The following is a 9,832-nucleotide window of genomic DNA, read 5'->3' on the forward strand; positions in this document are numbered from 1 at the left end:
AAAATCGAAAATCGAAAATCGAAAATCGAAAATCGAAAATCGAAAATCGAAAATCGAAAATCGAAAATCGAAAATCGAAAATCGAAAATCGAAAATCGAAAATCGAAAATCGAAAATCGAAAATCGAAAATCGAAAATCGAAAATCGAAAATCGAAAATCGAAAATCGAAAATCGAAAATCGAAAATCGAAAATCGAAAATCGAAAATCGAAAATCGAAAATCGAAAATCGAAAATCGAAAATCGAAAATCGAAAATCGAAAATCGAAAATCGAAAATCGAAAATCGAAAATCGAAAATCGAAAATCGAAAATCGAAAATCGAAAATCGAAAATCGAAAATCGAAAATCGAAAATCGAAAATCGAAAATCGAAAATCGAAAATCGAAAATCGAAAATCGAAAATCGAAAATCGAAAATCGAAAATCGAAAATCGAAAATCGAAAATCGAAAATCGAAAATCGAAAATCGAAAATCGAAAATCGAAAATCGAAAATCGAAAATCGAAAATCGAAAATCGAAAATCGAAAATCGAAAATCGAAAATCGAAAATCGAAAATCGAAAATCGAAAATCGAAAATCGAAAATCGAAAATCGAAAATCGAAAATCGAAAATCGAAAATCGAAAATCGAAAATCGAAAATCGAAAATCGAAAATCGAAAATCGAAAATCGAAAATCGAAAATCGAAAATCGAAAATCGAAAATCGAAAATCGAAAATCGAAAATCGAAAATCGAAAATCGAAAATCGAAAATCGAAAATCGAAAATCGAAAATCGAAAATCGAAAATCGAAAATCGAAAATCGAAAATCGAAAATCGAAAATCGAAAATCGAAAATCGAAAATCGAAAATCGAAAATCGAAAATCGAAAATCGAAAATCGAAAATCGAAAATCGAAAATCGAAAATCGAAAATCGAAAATCGAAAATCGAAAATCGAAAATCGAAAATCTAAAATCGAAAATCGAAAATCAAAAATCAAAAATCAAAAATCAAAAATCGAAAATCGAAAATCGAAAATCGAAATCGAAAATCGAAAATCGAAAATCGAAAATCGAAAATCGAAAATCGAAAATCGAAAATCGAAAATCGAAAATCGAAAATCGAAAATCGAAAATCGAAAATCGAAAATCGAAAATCGAAATCGAAAATCGAAAATCGAAAATCGAAAATCGAAAATCGAAAATCGAAAATCGAAAATCGAAAATCGAAAATCGAAAATCGAAAATCGAAAATCGAAAATCGAAAATCGAAAATCGAAAATCGAAAATCGAAAATCGAAAATCGAAAATCGAAAATCGAAAATCGAAAAGCGAAAATCGAAATCGAAAATCGAAAATCAAAAATCAATAAAGCGAAAAATCAAGAAATCTAAAGCGAAAAGCGAAATCCTTTTTCCTTGTCCTTTGTCCTTTGTCCTTGTCCTTTGTCCTTTTTCCTTCTTCCTTTCCTTCTTCCTTCTTCCTTCTTCCTTCTTTCCTTCTTCCTTCTTCCTTCTTCCTTCTTCCTCTTCCTTCTTCCTTCTTCCTTCTTCCTTCTTCCTTCTTCCTTCTTCCTTCTTCCTTCTTCCTTCTCTTCTTCCTTCTTCCTTCTTCCTTCTTCCTTCTTCCTTCTTCCTTCTTCCTTCTTCCTTCTTCTTCTTCCTTCTTCCTTCTTCCTTCTTCCTTCTTCCTTCTTCCTTCTTCCTTCTTCCTTCTTCCTTCTTCCTTCTTCTCTTCTCTCCTTCTCTCTTCCTTCTTCTTCTTCCTTCTTCCTTCTTCCTTCTTCCTTCTTCCTTCTTCCTTCTTCCTTCTTCTTCTTCGTCTTCCTTCTTCCTTCTTCCTTCTTCCTTCTTCCTTCCTTCCTTCTTCCTTCTTCCTTCTTCCTTCTTCTTCTTCTTCTTCCTTCTTCCTTCTTCCTCTCCTTCTTCCTTCTTCCTTCTTCCTTCTTCCTTCTCTTCTTCCTTCTTCCTTCTTCTTCCTTCTCCTCTTCCTTCTTCCTTCTTCCTTCTTCCTTCTTCCTTCTTCCTTCTTCCTTCTTCCTTCTTCCTTCTTCCTTCTTCCTTCTTCCTTCTCCTTCTTCCTTCTTCCTTCTTCCTTCTTCCTTCTTCCTTCTTCTCCTCTTCTTCCTTCTTCCTTCTTCCTTCTTCCTCTTCCTTCTTCTTCTTCCTTCTTTCCTTCTTCCTTCTTCCTTCTTCCTTCTTCTCTTTCCTTCTTCCTTCTTCCTTCTTCCTTCTTCCTTCTTCTTCCCTTCTTCCTTCTTCCTTCTTCCTTCTTCCTTCTTCCTTCTTCTCTTCCTTCTTCCCTTCTTCCTTCTTCCTTCTTCTTCTTCCTTCTTCCTTCTTCCTTCTTCCTTCTTCCTTCTTCCTTCTTCCTTCTTCCTTCTTTCCTTCTTCCTTCTTCCTTCTTCCTTCTTCCTTCTTCCTTCTTCCTTCTTCCTTCTTCCTTCTTCCTTCTTCCTTCTTCTTCTTCTTCTTCCTCTTCCTTCTTCTCTTCTTCTTCCTTCTTCCTCTTTCTTCTTCTTCTTCCTTCTTCCTTCTTCTTCTTCTTTCTTCTTCTTCTTCCTTCTTTCTTCTTCTTCCTTCTTCTTCTTCTTCTTCTTCTTTCTTTTTCTTTCTTCTTTTCTTCTTCCCTTCTTTCTTCTTCTTCTTCTTCTTTCCTTCTTCCTTCTTCCTTCTTCCTTCTTCCTTCTTCCTTCTTCCTTCTTCCTTCTTCCTTCTTCCTTCTTCCTTCTTCCTTCTTCCTTCTTCCTTCTTCCTTCTTCCTTCTTCCTTCTTCCTTCTTCCTTCTTCCTTCTTCCTTCTTCCTTCTTCCTTCTTCCTTCTTCCTTCTTCCTTCTTCCTTCTTCCTTCTTCCTTCTTCCTTCTTCCTTCTTCCTTCTTCCTTCTTCCTTCTTCCTTCTTCCTTCTCTTCTCCTTCTTCCTTCTCTTCTTCCTTCTTCCTTCTTCCTTCTTCCTTCTTCCTTCTTCTTCTTCCTTCTTCCTTCTTCCTACTTCCTTCTTCCTTCTTCCTTCTTCCTTCTTCCTTCTTCCTTCTTCCTTCTTCCTTCTCCTTCTTCCTTCTTCCTTCTTCCTTCTTCCGTCGAACTTACTTTTCTTAAAACTTATTTTCCACGACATTTCCTCATTCCAACTGCTCTACGTATATCCATTTTTCCACTGGCTCGCACACTCAATAAATCAATCTCGACTGGGGGCTTCACATATTGAATCAATTGATATTTGGCGAACGGTGTGAACGAAACTTGTCCCACGTCGACCTCGCACCAGTGCCTTGTGTTTGATCATTTTCCCATCGGAACTGAACTGTGAAATAGAATCCGTATTGTCAGAGAAAAATGTTTGTCTCACACCACCAGAGGTGCTGCGAGAAGAATGGCTGGAAACAAGTGCCATAAACAAATTCCCCCGAGGGCACAGCAACCGTGATGGAGCTAGGGAAGGGAGCCACACAGAACGAGGCGATCCGAAAGTACTCAATTACCCAAACGCGAGCAGTGCCGAACAAGTGCGCCCTGGAAATTAGCTAAATTGATATAATTTATCGTTCTGTTTTTCCCTTTGAGTGATTTTTTCTGCTGTGTTCTGCTGTGCGAATTTCTACAAAGCGGAAAAAGACGAAAAAAAAGTGCGACGTGGGAGTGAAACCGGTCGAAATCGTAAAAATAATGCGATATCGACAAAGGATTCGACTCGGGAGAAATAATAAAAATAGATGAACGAAGAGACGAGTGGGAAAAAATCGACAGCAGCTCGGAAAGTCGTAAAAATAAAACTATACCGAGAGATTCGAAATGATTTCGCGTTTTCCGATTTGTTAAGGGGAGAAACGTTTACACAAACCAATACCGTGCCAAGCAGATAGGAAACGCTGGGATTTTCCCGCACTTTCCAAATCGAACTCACCCCTCAGCAGTTTTAGCTGATTGTTATTGAATTTTGCCAAGTCGCTTGATGATCTTTTGACTTCTCTTCTGCTTCACTGCCGAATAGTTGTAGTACGTTTGGTGGCCAATCTTTCTTTTATTATTGCCCACGAACGGTACCGAAAAAGGCTGCCCTGACTAATTCAATTTTATCGATTTTATGCGGTTTATAAAATTACCGTTTTTATTGTTCAAACTTTCTCACTTGGCTTGGCCAAAATGAAGGGAGTATTCGAACGAACCAAAAAAAAAGCTAAAGACGAACCCAAAAAAATCAAGTGAGTACGCAACTTCTGATCATCATCGACTACGGTGGGTGGGTCCAACTATTCATTCCGATCCGGTGGGGGAGTTTGGATGAGATGGTGGATAATTTATATTAATGATTGGGCAACTGGTGCACGTGATTGGATTCGAAGTTAATTTGCTTCGAAGCTTTGCAAGACAACGGGAACGTTTTTATTGAATTAGCACCGAGCTCATCACTGTCAGGGAGTGCCCGGGCAAGTTGTTAGGTTGTGCAAGTGATGAGGAAAAAGTAACAGTTTTATGGAAAAACCATCCAATTCTGGAGCACTTCCAGTAATCCATTTCCCCCTTCACGCACATTAGTGTGAACCACAAAGCGATTTGTCCAAGTTTCTCCAGATGTTTTAGGAAGGAATTCGAGACCCGCTCTAGGAACTGATTAATGCTGTATTTTTCTTAAATATTTGTACTGTTTTTGCAGGTCCGAGGTATTTTTCGCAAAGATTCATTAGGCGCCTCTACTAGTCGTCGACAAAGGCATCGTGAGAGTTAGAATAAATTGGCCACAGTTTCACAATCCCCACGTTTTCCGGTGATTACGTACCCCGACTCAAAACTTTCAATGACTGTTTTGTACAAAATGAACGTATCATATGGGTATTTTGGAATAAAATTTGAAATGGTAGGAATAGCGGGACACTTTCCGGGATGCCTCGTTATGCTCGACAGGTTTGTTGGATCCGGGACTGCCCTGCCTAATGCGGGACGTCTGGTCACTTTAAGCCTACGTAATGCTTATCCATGAAACAGTGCACTGCCTCGGGAAAGCTTTAATCTGAAGTGTTTTTGTTCATTGCTTATTTCAATTGTAGCTTATGTCCAATAGTATAATTGAGTTAAAAAGGTGGTGGAAGGCATAGTAAATTGCGTTGAGTTGACTGTTTTACTACTATTTCAAGACTGTTTATTTTTTCGCCTTTTGCTGGAATTAAGGGGTTACACCACTGTAGAGCACGAAAAATATCCATTTTTCGAGAACTTTTCTATAAAGAGGTGAATCGAGATCTTGTTAAATGGGATTCATAATATAAGTATTGAATCACACAAAATAATTTCTTCGAGAAATTTCATCACAAGATGGCGGCTGTGCAGCATTTTCCCCCATGCACGTTTTTTTGGAAGAGCTCCATGGCCGAAAATCTATCTCCCTTAATTTTTTATCTAGAGTCAAAAACCAAAGCTTTTCTGATTTCTTATATCAATAGCAAGCGACGTCCGTGGGATTTTTTCGATTGATTTTACGCGAAATTTGACTGAAAAACGCCGAAAAGTCATAAAAATCGACACAAAATTGTTAATTTAAAACAAATTGAGTATCAATAAAATAAAATCCTACGCATGTCGCTGAAGAACCCAATTTTGAATATACTGTGAAAATTTCACAACGCTAAAAAAATCATTTGTTCGTGTTACATTTCTGCCAGCTCAAAAAGTGGTTTCGAGAAAAACGCAGTTTAAGTTTTCAGTACATTTGGGGTATACATAAGAAGCGTTGCGGCAGAATTGAAAATTTGAACATTTATATATTGTTTTCGGCTTCCATGTTTTCGGATATCTTTTTAAAACCCCAAAGATATTTTAGACTAATAAATAAAAAAAAATTGCTTGATTCTACACTAGTGTGACCCCTTAAATGAAGCCGAAAACAGAGCAAGACACAAGTTGGGATAGGGTTATCATACATACATAGGGTTGACGCTCCAAAATTCATCTCAGCCCCTCATTCTCATTTTCTGATTCTCAACTTTAAACAATAAGTACAACAGCACGACTTTACAGAATCAACCATTCCAATAGCGAAAAAAATTCGTTGCAATTTAACTAATATTTGACCATTTATCACATTCTTAAAATAGGCACAGCAAACTTATAATAATTTGAAATGAAAGCACTCATTATTTTTCCGAATTCTTACCTTGAAATTAGCGATGAGACAAATTTCTTCATCGCTACTAGCACAATCTTCGCAATATACACCGACATATTTCAACGTTGCAACGCAATTCAAACTTCACTATTCACTTCTACTGTCCTACAGAACGAGTCTTCACTCAGTGTTGCTGAACTCGCGAAAAAAAAACTCTTATATTGATCATTCGCGTGTTCTCGCTACACCCAACACTCGTATACTAGTGTACTCCACGCTTTCCTTTCTTTCGTTCACTCTTCAGTTGGGTTGCTTTTCTACGAGTGACAGTCGGACGAAAGCCACTCAAATCGCGCATATTGGAACCCACTCTTTCGTTCGTACACACGCTAGCACTCATTTCTATTGCTGCACCCACTCGACTATGCCCCCGTACGGCTATGCTGTCACTCGACCATGCACCCACTCGTATCCACTCGCACTCTTAAATCGCTCGCCATCACTCGCGCTCCTGCAGTCACTAGCGCTCTCGCTCCCACTCGCGGTCGTTTCTTCATTGGTAGACCAAGAACGTTTGTTGCAAATGCATTCATTCGGATATTATTGATGAAAAGTCAAAGACGCGTCTATTCAATTGATACGACACTGTGGTATAAGGAACAAAGAAATGGCTCTTCCGTTTACTTCTTGTACAACGAAGGTATAAAACGCATCCGAATGCAAATTATGTGGTCGCGATATAAAAGGTAAATTTTAAGAAAGGCTGCAAAATCACTTGGATAAAAAAATTTATATATGTGAAATTTAATTGTGTTAAAATATTATTTCGGTATTACTGACAGGAAAAGGCAAATTTAATTTGGATCGGCACATCGTTCAACTGCATCCAAAATACACTGAGGGTTGTATTGTCCCTGAAGGTCTACGGAAGCGTAAGAAAAGTGATAAAAATGATAACGATGAGCACACTGTAGAATCAGCGGTAGTTGTCGAGCCCAACCGTGGAATTAAAAGGATATCATCGACAGGAGCTAAAAAATAAAAAAAAATTGTATTGAAATGGATATTGAAGAATTCAAAACAACTTGCGTTGAGATGGTTGCGTTCGACGGCGTAAGCTTTCGATTTTTTGAGCAAAAAGGCTTTAAAAGGCTAACCCGAGCAATTCAAACATCTTTAAATTGTACTGCTATCATGTGTTATCATGTTTTGCCTTTCTCAATAGAAAGGTATTGCAATTGCTCTGAAAACCGACTTTTTAACGGAGGCCCGGAGGGCCGAGTGACATATACAATTCGATTCAGTTCGTCGAGTTCGGCAAATGTCTGTGTGTATGTATGTGTGTATGTATGTATGTGTGTATGTGCGTATGTGTGTGTATGGGACCAAAAATGTCACTCATTTTTCTCAGAGATGGCCGAACCGATTTGACAAACTTAGTCCCAAATGAAAGGTGCAATATTCTCAATATTCCGGTTCCGGAATTACAGGGTGATGAGTACGAACACGCAGAAAATGTCGATTTTAATAAATTCTGCAATGAATGTATAATGGTGTATTTTTTTCCAAAATATGACCACAACTGCTTCGATTTGTAGTATTAGGTCACTAACATCTATTCAAAATCTATCTAGCCACATTGGCCACCATCATCGGTTCCGGAAGCCCCGGCGGAAGTATCTAAATTCAGAATAACAGTAACATCGGTTTCTCGGAGATGGCTAGACCGATTCGACTAAACTTGGCCTCAAATGAAAGGTATTGCGTCCCCGTAAATGGCTATTTAATTCCATCCCGATCCGACTTCCGGTTCCGGAGTTACAGGTTGTGGCGTGCGATCACATAGCAAATTGTGATTCAAACCGATACTCCGATGAAAGCAAAAAAGGTAAAAATTTCGCTAAAATGTCTCTCAAATAACTTAAATTTGCAGTTCTAGGTCACCGACGGCCAACCAAACTTTCGTTGACTACATTGACCACCATAGCCCGCACCCAAATGTGCCTACATCATTGGGCAAGGGAACCATGCCATCTGCGCCAGATGTAGAATGACTGGGCTTGGCGCATCTGTGGGTGACGTGAATGCAAGCTAAGGTGAAATGGAATACTGTAATCTTGTAAAATACGGTAGGAGTTGGGCACATAGTATAAACATGTTTTAAGTATTATAACCCCCTATCTACTCTGCTATCATTATATTGATGCCATGATCCAAAACGTGGTGTTAAGGTCGATCTATAATCGACAAAAGCGATTTATGCGACACGACTTTGTGATGTTTGAACTCGTTTGATTTGATGATGCATAATTGTGTAGTGTTTATCGTTCACCGAAATGTCGCCAACAACCATCTTCTTCAATATTTTCGCTATCTGCAAGCGTCAAAAGGCCGAGTCGTGCCGTATTGCGTCTGACTAGTGCGGATCGAGCTTCGAGCAGAACATTCTGACCTGCCAGTAGGGCTAGTTTTACTGTTTTATCTCCTTAAGTCTGTGTGTGAAGATTATGTAATTAATAGCATTTCTGATTGATTCCATTTGAACAGTTAAACTAACCTTCAGCTCAGACAATGTAACCGCTATCTATTATTGCACTTATGCTTCGATGCCTAAAGTACGTTTCACACGATACATCACGCTCCCGTCACCGGTACGGAACGTCAAGATTAGTTACATGCAGTTAAATGGAAGCATTCACAAACAACATCAACGGCACGGAACGTTTGGACGTACGGCACGTGTGAACGGGCACAAGAGAAAAGTAATAAACTTATCCTGACGGAACGATGACGTTCTGTTGACGTTGACGGAAGCTTATGTATCGTCTGAATCGTCCTTCACTCATTGCAATTTGCGGTTTAAGGAATACTTTTAAGGTTAGAATGACATTGTTAGAAGTTACATTTCCTTCTCGATGTGCCGCATCGGAATTATCCATTTTTTTCTGGATCGAAACCCGAATGGAGTTGAGAAAAATTTCTGACTCAAACCGCTACTCAAACGCTCTTCTGGAGGCCTTAGCAAAAAGAAAGAAAATGTTATTTCAAAACAAAGCATTCTTATCCGGACTGTATATGGACCCAAGGTTCAATTTTAAGGACTCTCCTTACCTCTCGGTATCTATAAAATTATATATACATATATATATATATATATATATATATATATATATATATATATATATATATATATATATATATATATATATATATATATATATATATATATATATATATATATATATATATATATATATATATATATATATATATATATATATATATATATATATATATATATATATATATATATATATATATATATATATATATATATATATATATATATATATATATATATATATATATATATATATATATATATATATATATATATATATATATATATATATATATATATATATATATATATATATATATATATATATATATATATATATATATATATATATATATATATATATATATATATATATATATATATATATATATATATATATATATATATATATATATATATATATATATATATATATATATATATATATATATATATATATATATATATATATATATATATATATATATATATATATATATATATATATATATATATATATATATATATATATATATATATATATATATATATATATATATATATATATATATATATATATATATATATATATATATATATATATATATATATATATATATATATATATATATA

This window comes from Topomyia yanbarensis, unplaced genomic scaffold (genome assembly GCF_030247195.1).
Source record: "Topomyia yanbarensis strain Yona2022 unplaced genomic scaffold, ASM3024719v1 HiC_scaffold_65, whole genome shotgun sequence".
Classification (NCBI taxonomy): Eukaryota; Metazoa; Arthropoda; class Insecta; order Diptera; family Culicidae; genus Topomyia; species Topomyia yanbarensis.